At 38.1% G+C, this 16,307-nt stretch overlaps 1 protein-coding gene and 1 long non-coding RNA gene across 2 annotated transcripts in view; both read right to left on the reverse strand.

Moving 5' to 3' along the window:
- FTO (FTO alpha-ketoglutarate dependent dioxygenase) overlaps positions 1-16,307 on the reverse strand; it is a 403,968-nt gene that overhangs the window by 240,656 nt on the left and 147,005 nt on the right. The window lies entirely within an intron of this gene.
- Positions 10,687-13,392, reverse strand: LOC132536773 (uncharacterized). Its single transcript, XR_009548295.1, has 2 exons — positions 13,332-13,392; positions 10,687-12,727 (listed from the first exon to the last, which is right to left on the reverse strand). It is a non-coding gene; the product is annotated as an uncharacterized LOC132536773 (long non-coding RNA).

A 16,307-nucleotide genomic window follows, 5' to 3' on the forward strand; every position in this document is an offset into this window, starting at 1 on the left:
ACTATCACCATTACTAGTCAACATAGTATTGGAAGTTCTTGCCATAGCAATCAGGCAGGAGCAAGGAATTAAAGGGATACAGATTGGAAGAGAAGAAGTCAAACTCTCCTTATTTGCAGATGACATGATAGTATACATAGAAAAACCTAAAGAATCCAGCAAGAAGCTTTTGGAAATCATCAGGCAATACAGTAAGGTGTCAGGCTATAAAATTAACATTCAAAAGCCAGTGGCATTCCTCTATGCAAACACTAAGAAGAAATTGAAATCTAGAAATCAATTACTTTTACTATAGCAACAAAAACAATAAAATATCTAGGAGTAAATCTAACCAAGGAAGTGAAAGACTTGTATACTGAAAATTATGAGTCACTACTCAAAGAAATTGAAAAAGACACAAAGAAGTGGAAAGATATTCCATGTTCATGGGTTGTAAGAATTAACATCATCAAAATGAATATATTACCCAGAGCCATCTACAAATTTAATGCTATCCCCATCAAGATCCCAAGCACATTTTTTAGGAGAATAGAAAAAATGCTACAAATGTTTATCTGGAACCAGAAAAGACCTAGAATTGCCAAAACAATCTTGAGAAAAAAGAACAGAACCGGAGGCATCACACTCCCAGATCTCAAACTATATTATAGGGCCGCTGTCATCAAAACTACTTGGTACTGAAACATGAATAGACACACTGACCAGTGGAATAGAATTGAGAGCCCAGAAATGAGGCCCCACACCTATGGACATCTAATCTTTGACAAAGGTGCCCAGACTATTCAATGGGGAAAGCAGAGTCTCTTCAACAAATGGTGTTGGAAACAATGGGTTGAAACATGCAAGCACTAATTTTTAAAAAGCTACTTATCAAAGCTACATTCTTCCTGCCCTACATTCAAAACATAGGCAAAGTAAAACCACAGGTACTCTGGGGGCTTAAAGCAAAAATTTCTCTTTTTCAATAGAAACCTAAGGAAGTGTCAGCTGATCAGTAAAAGTCAAGGATATTCTTAAGAGTGTTGGCTGGGAGTCGGGTGGTAGCGCAGCGGGTTAAGCGCACATGGCGCGAAGCATAAGGACCAATGTTAAGGATCCTGTTTGGAGCCCCCGGCTCCCCACCTGCAGAGGAGTCCCTTCACAGGCGGTGAAGCAGGTCTGCAGGTGTCTGTCTTTCTCTTCCCCTCTCTGTCTTCCCATTCTCTCTTCATTTACCTCTGTCCTAACAATGATGACATCAATAACAACAACAATAACTACAAAACAATAAAAAAAGAAAAACAAGGGCAACAAAAGGGAAAATAAATAAATATTAAAAAAAATAAAATAAAAAAGAGTGTTGGCTGCTCAGTCCCTAGCTGTGGGCACTTTTCACAACTGCAAATGAAGATGACAACAGAACCTCTCCAAGGATTTTGGCAAGGATTAGTTGCATAGTACATATGCAATTATGATTATTACTGGTTTGTTTCGTCTTAAATTCACTCATTAGCAATGTGTTTGACTGTACTACCTTAAACAAAAGGGTTCCTGGAGTTGTCCACTATTACTTTAAATTTACAATTTTTTTCATTTTTTATTTGTGATTAATAGTGGCTTACAAGATTATAAGATTACATGGATAGTTCCACACCATACCCACCACCAAAGTTCTGTGTCCCCTCTCACCACTCCAAGATAACCACCAGAGTTCTCACAAGTCTTAGAAACAGTTTACTTGCTTCTGTTTGTTTGTTCCAAGTTCATGTATATCAGATCTCTAGATTCCACATATGAGTGAAACCATCTGGTAGTTGTCTTTCATCTCCTTACTTATTTCGCTAAGCATAACCACCACCAGCTCCATCCATTTTGTTCCAAAGAACACAATATCATCTTTTTTGACAGCAGAGTAATACCCCATGTAACATATATCCCATGACTTCTTTAGCCAGTCAATTGTTGATGGCATTTAGGCTGTTTCCACTCTTAGGCTATTGTGAATAATACAGCTATGAACATAGGGGTGCATATGTATGTCCCTTCTAATTAGTACTTGGGTATCCACTGAATAAATGCCTTAGAGTGGTCTTGCTGGATGATAGGTAATTTCTTTTATGTTCACTATTCAAAAAAAAAAATAGTTCACCTAACAACAGATGAGTGGCTGAGCAGGTTGTGGTATATATACACAATGGAATACTACTCAGCAGTAAAAAAATGGTGACTTCACCGTTTTCAGCCAATCTTGGATGGACCTTGAAAAATTCATGTTATGTGAAATAAGTCAGAAACAGAAGGATGAATATGGGATGATCTCACTCTCAGGCAGAAGTTGAAAAACAAGATCAGAAAAGAAAACACAAGTAGAACCTGAAATGGAATTGGCGTATCACACCAAAGTAAGAGACTCTGGGGTGGGTGGGGAGAAAACAGGTCCATGAAGGATGATAAATGACATAGTGGGGGTTGTATTGTTAAATGGGAAACTGGGGAATGTTATGCATGTACAAACTATTGTATTTACTGTTGAATGTAAAACATTAATTCCCCAATAAAGAAATAAATTAAAAAAAAATAGTTCACCTGGATAGTGCACTGCTTTACCATATATGAAACCTGGGTTCGAGCCCAGCCCCCACCTCATTGATGGACCCTACAGTGCTGTGGTCTCTTTTGCTTCTCTCTCTCTCTCTCTCTCTCTCTCTCTCTTTCTTTTTCTGCCTCTATCTAAAAAAAAAAATCAAATCACTAGGAAGATGCAAACTAAAACTACACTGAGATACCATTTCACACCAGAGAGAATGGCTTTCACTAACAAATCCAGAAATGACAGGTGTTAGGTTGTGAAGAAAATGGGACTCTGCTACACTGCTGGTGGGAATGCAAACTGGTGCAGTCTGACTGTATGGAGAGGCCTTGCACAGTTAAAAATTCACAAAATTTTATAGGAAATCAAACAACTACTAAACAATCAGAACCATAAAACTGCCACATGTAGCAGAGTAAGAGACATAGTCTTTTTTTATAACCTATATGGCAGAAAGTCTTTATCTTTTGAAGATGGTAATTTTTTTTTTTTTGCCTCTAGGATAACCCTAGGGGGCTCAGTGCCTACAGTATGAATTCACTGCTCCTGCGGCCATTTTTTCCCCACTTTTTTTGGATAGGATAGAAAGGAATTGAGAGAGGAGGGGAAGATAGAGAGGGACAGAGAAAGACAGACACTTGCAGACCTGCTTCACCACTTGTGAAGCAACTCCCCCCTACAGGTGCAGGTCCTTGTACTTCACATTATGTGTGTTTAACCCAGTGCTCCACCTCCGCCCCCATGGAATTTCTTCTTTTTAAGAGCCATTTTAATTTGACTTGACCTTTTATCATGAGCAGATACCCCACCACCACCACCACTGCCACCACTGTCACCCTCTCAGGCCACTACCCAACATTTGGTCTGTCTTAGTTTCCTTATCTGGGATTCTTAATTGTTAAACCTACAGCTATGCCGTTAGTTCTCTTCTCAACTCTTCTGCTTGCTCTATGTGTGGGTGATCTCCCGACCCTATGTCTTTCAGGATCCTCTGTAGATTCATAATTTCTACACCTGACTTTCAAGCAGACCTCACTGCTGAGTTCTCACTTTATATAGTCAACAAGAGGCTAGCAATTTTAAACCACACATCTCAAAGATGGCATCTCAACCTCTACTTGCCCATAGTTGAACATTTTTTGTTCTCCAATCTCTTTCCTCTTTATCAATCCATTCCTTCTCACTTATTTCTCTAAAATGGCAAATGAGATCACTATCAATGCAACCACCCAAACTAGATACAATAGTGCTAGACATTTCTTTGGTCATCTTCTTCCCCTTCCCTTGACTCCTATTGCCCAGGCATTGGGATTTATCATCTCTTTCTGTTCATATGACTAGGAATTATCTCTTCCCTACTGCCATGTGTGTAATTCAGGTACACCTCTCATTTGGACTACAAACTAGCAACCAAACAAATCTTACTCTCCCAGTCTCACGTCTTTCAAAAATGTTCTTGCTGTAAAGTGATCTTCAAATACATAAGCCAGAACATATAGCTCCTTTTCAAATCAAGTCACTATTAATTACAGCAATATTTTAAGCTTTCTTCAACAAGCCCAGTATTTCCCGAAGGTATCTCAAGGTCAAAGGAGACAAGGCACTCCATTCTCTCAAGCCACCTAAGTCAGAACAGTTTTGATCATACATTCAACTGGCTGTATAAGATATGGGTAACAAGTGACACATCAGAGTATGGTCAATAAAATGAACTTTCAGTCCCCAAATACTATTGAAGACCAAAATAGTGTGAAATAAACTTTGCAAAAATGTGTCCAATAAGAATTAGGTGAGTTGCACAGATTTTACTGAATAAATTCATATTTGAAAGCTATTTTGCTAACAAAGATTATATACTTATGTTTATATGTATATATATACATATATATACATATATATACATATATATATATATATATATATATATATAGAGAGAGAGAGAGAGAGAGAGAGACTGAGAGTAAGCAAAGAAAAAGCAAAACTTTGAGAAGCCTTGAATTTAAGGCTTAAGTTTCACTTCTTTGTTAGAAAAATGGACACATTATTATTACCTTCAGTAACTTTCACTATGTCCTAATTATAAGGAATCATTAAACACACACACACACACACACACACACACACACACAACAAACATATGGAGTCAGAGAGAGAAAGCTCACTACTATCCATAATACCCACATTTGAGCCACCACAAAGAAGATGCTATAGTGACAGCAAAGCCCTGCCTTGGTGTCTTCTCTCTTTTATCTGAATGGGGGGAAAAAGTGGAAAAATCACAATGCATAAGGCTCAGTTCCACAAGAAAAAGCAAACAACAAAGCAAATTGACAATCAGTGAATAGATGTAAATGTAATATGAAGAGCTTAAAATATAAAATGTTCAGAGAGGAGTCACTCAGATTTAAAGGAGGACAGCATTGGGTGTGGGTGGTAGCACACCCGGTGAGCACACACATTACCAGGCTCAAGAAGGAGTTCAAGTCCCTGCTCTCCACTTGGGTGGGGGGAGGAGCTTCACAATCCCGAAGCAGGTCTATCTACAGGTCGGGTCTCTCTTTCTCTACCTCTCCCTGTCCTCTCAAATAAAATAGAAAAAAAAAAAAAAAAAAAGGCCACCAGGAGTGGTGAATTCCTAGTGCCAGCACTGAGCCCCAGCAATAACCCTGGTGACAATAAGAAAAATAGATATAAAATAAAAAATAAAGAAGTACAGCATTGACTTTGTACTTGGTAACTATATGTAAGTCTTTAATTCTTCTGGCTCCTTTCTTATATGCAGTAACAGCTTCTGATTGGTAAATCCTAATCCCAGAACTCAGATTCTTTTTTTTTTTAATTTGCAGATAAATCTAATAATTTTCTAATTTATCAGCTTTCACAGGTAGATTTTTTTTTCTTCCCCTCTTCTCTCTCCCAGCCCTGATGGATTTGGAGTTCAGAACCTTCTAGTCATCTCCCCCATCACTTCTCCCTCTTTGGGAGTATAGACCAAAATTCTTTTGGGGTGCTGAAGGTCTGGTTTCTGTAATTGCTTCTCTGCTGGACATGGGTGTTGGCAGATCAATCCATACCCCAGCCTGTCAGAACTCAGATTTAATCCACTCTTTTCATAAATCAAAGAACTCTGTCTAATCAAATGCAAGGCATTCCACAAAAATGACTGATAATCCCTCTATTTAGCATATTAAAAAATTCTGCTACTGTTTTTCCCCTTTGAAATGGCACATAAGCCATCAACATGACCAGGCCAGGTAGGTAACTCAGCCTGTCAGAGCATACAACTTGTATGCTTCAGGCCCCAGAGCACTTTATTTGAATACTGAATGCCAGAGCTGGGCCAGTGCACTGGTCTCTCACTCTGTAACAGCAAATGCTTTTTCTCTAAAGATTCATTTATTTATTAACATAAGAGAGAGGACCAGAGAATCACTCTGGCATGTGATGACAGGGATCCACCTCAGGACTTCATGCTTTTTTTCTTTTTTTGAAATATTTATTTATTTCCTTTTGTTGCCCTTGTTTTATTGTTGTTGTTGTTGTTATTGATGTCACTGTTGTTAGATAGGAAAGAGAGAAAACGGAAAGAGGAGGGGAAGACAGACAGAGAGGGGGAGAGAAAGAGAGACACCTGCAGACCTGCTTCACCGCTTGTGAGGCAACTCCCCTGCAGGTAGGGAGCTGGGGCTTGAACCAGGATCCTTACGTCAGTCCTGCGCTTTGCGCCATGTGCACTTAACCCGCTGTGCTACCGCCCAACTCCCGACTCCATGCTTTTGAGTCTACTGCTCTAGCCATTGTGTCACCTCCTGGGTCACAAAAATATATTGGGGAAAAAAAATCAGTAAATAATTTTTTAAAAATAACTTTACAAAAAAACCAAACAAACTGTTTTTTAAAATCCCCACCAGAATGCTAACAACTACATTTCTTTCCCACCTCTCCACCCTCAACTCCATCAATAAAGTAATACTGTCTTGGGAAAACAGCTGTCCTTAACGCTTTTAATATACATAGCTGTCTCATGTTAGGGTTGTATTTTCCTCTGCACACACAAATTACAAAGATATGTTCTGAGTGATAATGAGGGCTAAAGGTTCAACTTGTGAAGAAACTGGGTCTAAGATGTTATCAGCTGGGAAAGCTATTTCCTCACATCAACATTGCCAAAGGCTGTCAAAAACTCAACCAGGACTCCCCTCTTTAAAAAGTCCAGGAACATTCCCCCTTCCCTTTTTTTTTTTTAAGAAGAAAGGCCCAGAACCCACTGAGATAGCCTTAGTCCCCATCAAAGAAAGGTCGATCTCAGGTCTTCCTTCATTTAATGATTGTCAGTTTAAGATGGCTCTTTTGTGAGGCCTCTGTAGCTCAATGCTGAGTGATGCCTTCACATTTTCTAAACTGGACTGGGCACCGCCAAAGATTTCCAGAATACTTGGGTCCACAGCCGAGCAGAACAAATAAACATGCCTCTCAGCCTTTTTGCCTACTTTATCTCCCTCTCTGGGAGCAGGGTTTTTTTTTTTTTTTTGGGGGGGGGTGTGCTAATGTTTACACAATGTTAAAAACTTTCTTCCCTCTGTTTCCTGAATGTGAGAAAACACATCCTGGATGACCTCGGCTAAGAGATAACAGCAAGTCACCACTGAGTGCCATGTCTACTGGACTGCTTATGGTTGCTGTCTTCATCCTCCCTCCCACACCCTTCATATGCTCCTTACCAAGGAAAGCAGCAGATAAACAGAACTATCTTGAAATAAAGGCACAAAGGCAAAAGTCTCTGAGCAGCTGCCAGCAAAACAGCCTTTTATTCCCACATAGAGATATGCTTGGTTCAGTTCATCTTCCAGAACCACTTTATTTGAAAGATCATCTCAGCACTTTCCCTAATGAATCTTCAAAATATATACCACCAAGACAGACTTCAGCATTTCCCCCTCGTACTTTACTGAGCTAAAGACGCTGGGAGTAATCAAGAAATTTCTGTGAGGAAAGAATTCAGGGGGGAAATTTTTTTTTTAGGTGATGGAAAGAATATTTGGAGATAAAAGCAAACAAACAAAAAGCTTTACCCTCAAATTGTACTACCAGAGAAGAGGTTTAATTACTTTATCCAGAAAGCCACTATTATGCCACCAATACTGCTTAGAACTTTGTTTCAATGTTATTTACTTGTGAGATCTTCCCTAACTACTTTAAATTAAATGTGATCATCCTCTATACACTTTCTATTGCATTCTCTGCTTGATTCCCCCCCCCCCAACACTGAGCACCATATGATATATTGTTGGACCTATTTTGTTAGTGTGATTTCTCTCTCTTCACTAGAGCATAAGTTTCTTTTTCTTTTTTATTTATTTTTATTTTTTAATTTAATTTAATTTTTTTATTTTTAAAAATAATTTATTTCTTTATTGGGGAATTAATGTTTTACATTCAACAGTAAATACAATAGTTTGTACATGCATAACATTCCCCAGATTCCCATTTAACAATACAACCCCCACTATGTCATTCATCATCTTTCATGGACCTGTATTCTCCCCACCCACCCACCCACCCCAGAGTCTTTTACTTTGGTGTAATACTCCAATTCCATTTCAGGTTCGACTTGTGTTTTCTTTTCTAATCTTGTTTTTCAACTTCGAAGTCGAAGTTGGAAAATTTTTTTGTTGTGGTTGTTATCAATTTCCTCATCTGTGCAGATGTGATAACACTTAAAACTCTTGGAAAGGTTATAGGGAAAAAAATACATGTGTTTTATACAGTGTTTGATACAAACAAAATGCAAGATAAATGTTAGAGACTAACTCATATTCTCATCAACAGCAGTAAAAACACAGAAGATTTGAATACTGCTTTTATTTTCTGTGGTACATGAAAACAAGCCTGGGACTTCACACACATGTGTGGACACCGCTAATTCAATTTTCTTTCTTTTTTTCTTTTCTTTTTTTTTTTTTTAGAGAAAGAGGGAGGAAGGAAGGAGGGTGAGATAGAGAGGAAAGAGAATACCACTCTACCATCTATAGTGCCCTCTGGTGAGCGCCATTCACAATGCTCACCTGTGGCCTAGTGCTTGAACCCAGAGTCACAGGCAGAGAAAGGCATGTGTTCTACCTAGTGAGCTATCTCTTGGCTCTTGGATACTGATTTTTTTTAAAATTTTTTTTTTAATACTAAAATATCATAGCCATGAATGATGAGTGTGACTGACTAATTTTTTTCTAAGCATTGTCAGAGTGACTCCTAGCATTCTCCTCTTAACAGTACAGGAATCACAGTATGTCTCAATAAAAACTATGAAGGTACAACAGCCTACTCGGTATAGCTTGAGGTCTCAGGATCAGTTATGTGGTTGCTGGGGAGAATGCCCAGACAGCAGAGGGAAAGATGGCCGGCCTCAAAGATTTAATCTGGGGTGACAGGGCAGTGAATAGAGGTTAAACCTCAGAGTTCTGTTTAGCAATTCTGGTGTTTCAGATGATTTTGAAAAACAGCCCATGTGTTTGTCAAAGGAGGCAAAAACCAAATAAATAAAGAGAGAAAGAGAAGAAGAAAAAAAAAGTGAAGAGGGGGGGAAAAGTGTTGTTTATAGAAGCCAGCTGCTTGGGCTTTGGCGCCAGTAGCCCCTCATCCTGCTATTTTATGCTTGTAACCCCACTGCCCCCACTGGCACAGGTACAACTTAATGTTGACTTCAATGCTTCAGAGAGCACTCGACTGATTTTGTACATGATTAATTGCCAAAGACATGGCTGGCCATATGGAACAGAGAAAGCATCAAGTAATTCATACTTCTGTATGTGATCGCTTGGCCCCTGTTGTTTTAATGTACAGGAAAGAGCTAGTATAGCACAGCCCTGGTGTCTTGCCCCTGACAGCCCATTAAGAAATCTCAAAGCACCTAGTCGAAGTTATGCTGTTGGCTTTTCAATAGCAGCCTAATAAAACAGAAGCAAAGCTTTCCAACTAGTCTTAAATCTTTCACATACAGTACATTAACTACCATGGCTAAAACAAGGGGCTTCTTATTATAGGAAATGGGATTTGATTTCTGGTCTCTGCATAGTGACTGAGAGACTTTTTTTTCCTTCCTCTCCTTTATAGAATTTACAAAACCATTGTTCTCCCCTCCCCTCCCTTCACCAACCCACCATTTTCCAAGTAGCCTAATAGATTTGTTTGTTTCAGTGGAGTCTACTCTTAGTCACTGTTACTTGCAATCTATATAATACAACCAGTTTACAAAGAAGTGAAAGAAGCAGCATAATTATTGGTACCAAGAAAGCCCAGGGATCATTCTAGTTTCTGAAGCATTAGCTTTCTTTAAAAGCAAACAAGGAAATGTATGCACACTAAAGGTAAAGTCTTTCAAACACATGTTACCCTCACTTCCCTTTCCTATCATTCTGTACATTCTGTAAACTGAGTCCATTGGATATAGGAAAGAACATCAATTTATTCTGCAGTCCTTCAACTGTTGGCAGTGGGTGACACTCCACTCTGAGCAAAAAGAAAAAAAAAAAGGTGCCCACTTTAGATGCAATTCCATCCCAAATCATAGTCTTACTTTATCTGTTACTAAAATCTCTGCAGACTGGGATTTTTTTTTTTCAGTCTGAGGAATATAAATATACAATCCCTCAATGTCTTCCTTTCAAGGATTTTCAAATGACAGCACCCGAAATGGTAATAACATCAGAAGTTTCCTTTGTCAGTTCTGACACATGTTGATGGGGATGACTCGGGTGGCACTTTTCTTTAGAAAATCTTAATACAGTGTTTGATGTCCGAGGATTTTTAGGTGCTGAAATTACCCTCACACCAGAAGACACCACATGTGGGAAATTCCATTTGACTGTCTATTCATTAGCAGAATTGTAATTGTCTCTAAGCTGAAATGAGCTAACAAGCCATTTAAAGTTCTAAGCCAATGGGAAATTCCCCTGCCTCCCTCCCGGCTGCTCCTCTTCCTTAGAAAATACGGGTGTTTTCCAGGATGAGCAACCCAACTAATAAGCAATATCATAAAATAGAGGCCCTGAGGAAGACTGTTAGAAAAAGAAATAAAGGGGTTGAATTGAATCAGTAATGTGACGACAGGACACACAAGATTTCTGCAAAGGCAACAGAGTATTTTTATTATCATGTTACAGATACTTCTTTTTCATTATGATATATTCTATATGGTACAGTGATAATGTAATTACCATTTTGCAGATGGAAAAACTGTGATTAGGAAGAAAAAAATGTTCAAGGGTAATATGCACCAGTGACAGAAACACTAATACCTTAACTCTTTATATTTCTAGCCCATTCATCATTGTAGTGGAAACTCTACTAGCATTGTGTAATCAGTTCATATTACATAAATAAAAGCAATATACATATAATATGAATTATGAATTTTCGCATAAGATAAAATACTATATACAGAAAAGTAAAAGTTCTTTCTAAAGACTCATTAATGGAAATAGGTCCACCAAAGCAGTAAAACCTTCAATAAATTAAAAGGTTTAAACCATTTTGCTCATTGCAATACTCCCTGAATTTAGATTAAGTACAGGCAAGTATACAGTTTACATAATGCATGCTAGCATGCTAGCTGACTTCTCTCTAATTATTTCAGAAGTGCTTTTTCTTTCTATCTAAAATTATTCACTCTGCAAATAAAAGCAAGAATGGTCCCAACGCTGCTACAACATATGCGCTGCCCCCATTCCTAGTCACCCCTTCTAAGCATTTCACTGCATTAATCTATTTGCTTGCCTGTAAATTGAAGGTGAAGAATTGGCTAGCTACACCGAGCACTAAATAATTAAGCTACTGATGATGTTTGGCCTAAAAGTGGCTTAGCACCTTCTGATCACTGGGCAAGTGAAAAGTTACCCAAGATCTCCATCAGATGAATTCCCTCCTCCCCCCAGCCTGACGAGGTCCGTAAAGCACACTGGATTATATGAAGTGTAAAACACTGGGGGAGAGGAGAAGGGGGGCAGGGGAGGCCTTTGAAAGGGAACTCGAAAAAGAAATCACACTTGAAGAGGATCCAGCTGACAGCTCGGGCCCTAACAAGTGAGACAAGTGAATATGTTTGGAAACATTGTGAATGCAAGAAGAGTGCAGACCTTTTGTCTGCAGCCCTACAGTGTGTCTTTAACCCAACTGCTGCCTGCATCACTGAACATATGTTTTCTACACAAGAACTGAAGCAGAAAAAGCTCTTTGTTATAATTCACTCCTTTGTATATATCTGTTCGCCCCCCGCCCCTCTGCATCCTTCTGCCCACTCTCTCTTTCAGTAACAGCCAAACCAAAGCCACTGTAGAAATGTTAACCGCTTGGGCGAGTGAAGCCAGGATGCCCAGCTGAGACCCTTCTGTTTTCCTCAAGCCTGGAGGACTGCCTGTTCCCTGTGCCCACGGTGACAATAAGAGCAAGGGGCACATTTATTTAGTGCTTACTACGTAACAGGCATTGCAGCAAGCATCATATCAATATTATCTCCTTTAATCCAGCAATAACCAGACATAAGACACTTGCATTTTTAAAATGAGGAAATTGAGGCACATAGTAACAACTCCTCAAGATCCTGGAGAATGAGTCCAGTTTTAGGTATGTAGAATTGGAAATGTTTGTGGGACATTTCTAGTAAACAGGGGTATAAAGATACGTATACCTAGACTTGAAGAACTTGGAAGTTTTAACACACACACACACAAACACTTCTTCAACTTGGGACCGAGACACAACAGTACAAAACTCTAACAGGCTGGGAAAGTGCCTGCTTTGTCCTATCTGCAACTTATGTTCAAGTTGAACCACCACTACTTCAGGATAAACTTTGGTGCTGTGATGTCTCTCACTCCCTCTTTTTCTCCCTCTGTCTCTGTCTTTTTATCTAAACAAACAAACAAACAAAATGTCAATTCAGAGCAGTAAAGCCCTAGTGACAATCAACAAAAGAACTCAGAACTCATATTTAAGCAAAGCTGATGGGGCAAGTATCACAAGTCTTCGTTGCAATGAAGACAAAACTATGGTTGTTTTCATGGATTTTAAATGGGGAGGAAGAACACAGAATATGGAGTCTCACTGCCTTAGTGGCTGGGTTGTCATGAGCAAGTTATCCTTTCCACACCTCAATTTTCTCATCTACAAAACACACACACACACACACACACACACACACAGTTGTTATATAAATATACATTATATATTCCTCATCTATAAAATATATTATAAAGCATATATTTATACCACCTACTTCAGGAGGTTAGAAAGATTTAATATATATGAGGTCCTTAGAATTGTGTCTAACACATGGCAAGCAGTCTCAAAGTGTACTTTAGAGCACTAGTCAGTAGGAGTCACAGTAAAGCTACTAAAATGGACCATCATTTTCTGGGACCAGGTGGTAGCACACCTGTTAGAGAGCACAAATTACAATGTGCAAGGACCTGGGTTCAAGCCCCTAGTCCCCACATGCAGGGGGAAAGCATCACTAGCCATGCCGCATGCTGTAGTGTAGGTGTCTCTCTTTCTAACTCCCTTTTCCTTCTCAATTTGACTCTATCTAATAAGTTAACAGTGCTAAAATGGATCCTCATTTTCTTAGACCACGCATATCTTTGTTTCTCCCTCGCCCCTGAGTCATCGTTAACTATCCACACCAGCTAAGTCTGTATCCACAACCTGGAAGCCGTTGGATGCTGATGCTAGTGCTAGTGTTGAGGATGAAGCTGATAAAGCAGCTCACCTTAACAAGCACCTGCTACCTGACAGGTGTGCTCCCGTAGTGCAGTCTATCATTGAATCTGCAAACTCAATCTATGAGATAAGGTTATTACACTACCATTTTGTAGATGAAGAAAAAAAGAAAAAAACACAAGGCAGAAAGGTTGCACAATATGCTTAATCATACACCATTAGCAAGCAACCGAGACGAATCTAACCCGGGCATCAGACTCCAGTGCCAGTAGTTAACGTACAAATAAACTGTGCATAAGACAGTTTACATTTAACAGAGTTCTTTCATGAACAGTATCTCATTGAATCCTCATCAAAATAGTAGAGCTAGGTAGATCAAGAGTTACTAACCATCTTATTACAGATAAGGAATCTGAAACACTTATACTTAAAAAATCAATTTAGAAAGTGCAGGATTAAAAAAAAAATCAGGTTTTTTTTTTTTAATTCCAGGCCTGACCCGTTTTATATATGGAATGCATAGAATCAAATGCAGTGAAGGCAAATTCTCATATGATCTATTAATTTGAGCGTCAGCTAGATGGTAGATACCCATAATGTCACAATATTTCCACCCTAGGAGCTCATGTCCAGATAGAGCAATGAAAAAAATATGTAAATATACACCCCAGGGTGCTTAAAGAATTCAGTTGGGCTCTTAGAACAGATTATTTTTGGTAAAAAAAAATCATCATATTAAACAAATACTTTATTAGAAAGTCCTATTCATTGCCTATTATAACCTTAATCTTCTAAGTACTACTCCTCTTTTTATTTTGATGTTATAAAAACCAGTATGTACATTTTTAAGGTCAAAGATAAAACAAGCAAATTTCACCATACATACACTTGTCCATCCTTTAAAAAAAAATCTCATTTTACTCAAGATCCTGAGGTTAAAGCCATGTCTTACTGTAATGAAGCAACTCACACTATTGATAATGTGACTGTTAAAACTCTAAATGAAGTAACAATCTGGTAGGGAAAGATAATTCAGTGAAAATCACATGTGCACAGACAGTTGCTGCACTTGTCTTTAGATAACATCTAACACAAATGCAGTCCTCTGTAAACATTGCTATATGTGAAGTCTTAAATATTAGAATTATTTCCTACCCAGAGGACACACACAGAGACAGATACACACAATTTTCAGATATAGTTCTCAAACAAACCTATTCAAGAAGCTTCTAAATCAGTAATTTAGGTACATGTTACTAAGCATTAATAGTAGCTATGGAAAAATATTTTTCAGTGACTATGTAAAATACAATTCAAGAGGCATTAATAACTGAAAGTACCATTTTCTGAACATTAATCTGTAGGCCAGACTTAGTCATATTCACCTTTCGCATTTCCCATGTTAAATTCTAACAATTCAGTCCTATAGATTTTGTTATGCTAACACATAGATAAGAATGGCAAGGCATAAAGGTAGTAGAACTTGCCTCGCATCACATAGCTGGCAAAAGTGTGGGGCCAACATTTAAACCTAAGTGATCTGGAATATGCCTCTTATCCACTATACTATTTAGTGATTAATAACATATGAACATTTCCTAGGAACCAAGGTTGTAATACCTAATTTAATCCTTTAAAATAACTAACAAGGCTAGGTGGCATCTCATTTAACCCTTTAAAAAAACCTGACAAGATTGGGCAGTATCCTGAACAAGTTTACTTTACAAGTGTTCATCTTATTGTCAATTTGGCAAAAAAAAAAGGGGGGGAGTGATTATTCAACTGGAATAAACAACGTTAAGTGCTTAAAAATCATTTTAGTAACAACTGAAATTCAGAGATGGTTTGTACTTTCAGAAGAAACAGAGGCTCCCTGGATGTCTAGAGTCACAATTTGATACACACATAGAAGGTTTGAGGTCATAGGAAACAGTATCACTTTTTTTTTTCTTTTTAATATGGAAAACTACTACATGGATATTGAACCTCATATCTGCCAAACTATCTTTTTGGCTAGGTGTGCTCTTGGTGTCTCAGATAATTTCCTAGCTGTAAAGTCTTAAGTCAATACTGGAAATAAAAATATCATATAGTTTTTGTTGTTGTTGTTTTGTTTTACCAGGCCTTACATTCATGAAATGAATATGAGTATCTAATAAAAATACTACCTTTGAGTATTACTGTTACCCAGATGATTTCAAAAGCTCACAGGTTAGTCTGACAGATGCTATTCTGTTTGTTTGTTTAGTGGCACTGATAGCAGCTATCATTAAGCCTAGTGTGTGACTTACGAATACATTCTATGTCCACATGAGCAGTTAGTGAAAGAAAGTGTATTTATAAATGTGTAAGAACTCGTGGTGAAGATTATGGGAGATGATTTCAACTCTAGGGTTCTTAGGAATTTATAAATAAAAATTACTACAACCCTAAATTTTCTTAAATCACTTCATCTGTGACCTGGAATGAAAGGAAACATCATGATAGCTCAACAAGAATACAGAGGGACTGGGCACATGAATGGGATATCTGGTACCTTTTTCATCATGAGCAGTAATAATAGTCAATAATAGTTGAATAGTCTGTCTATACCCTGTAATTCAGAGCACTTAGAGTGCTCTAAAGTCTAGAGTTGTAAACTACATTTTATTTCTTTTTTAGAAAAAGAGAAAAATCACTACCACCTCAACTACCAATGGTTTTAGAAGTTTATTGCCTTGATGTAAACAGGTTCAATCTTTGCTTTGCAAAGGTGCTGTGGTCACTACAAAGTTGCTTTGAGGGCCTCAAGAACAAGGAAGCCACATTTCTGTCTTGCATAATAAAAATCCCAAACCTGCAAAATGCGACTGGTGTTGGCATGAATTCCTAATTAACTCTAACTTGCCATATTCAGAACTGTTTTATGCTTTGATAAGAAGATATTATTGGCTCATCTTATAGGGATAATTGCCTCCCCTGCCTTGTTTAGTGGTTATACATTCCATACTCAAAGATTAAACCGTTGTTAAAAAAAAAAAAAAGT

Source organism: Erinaceus europaeus, chromosome 2 (genome assembly GCF_950295315.1).
Source record: "Erinaceus europaeus chromosome 2, mEriEur2.1, whole genome shotgun sequence".
In the NCBI taxonomy this organism is placed as follows: Eukaryota; Metazoa; Chordata; class Mammalia; order Eulipotyphla; family Erinaceidae; genus Erinaceus; species Erinaceus europaeus.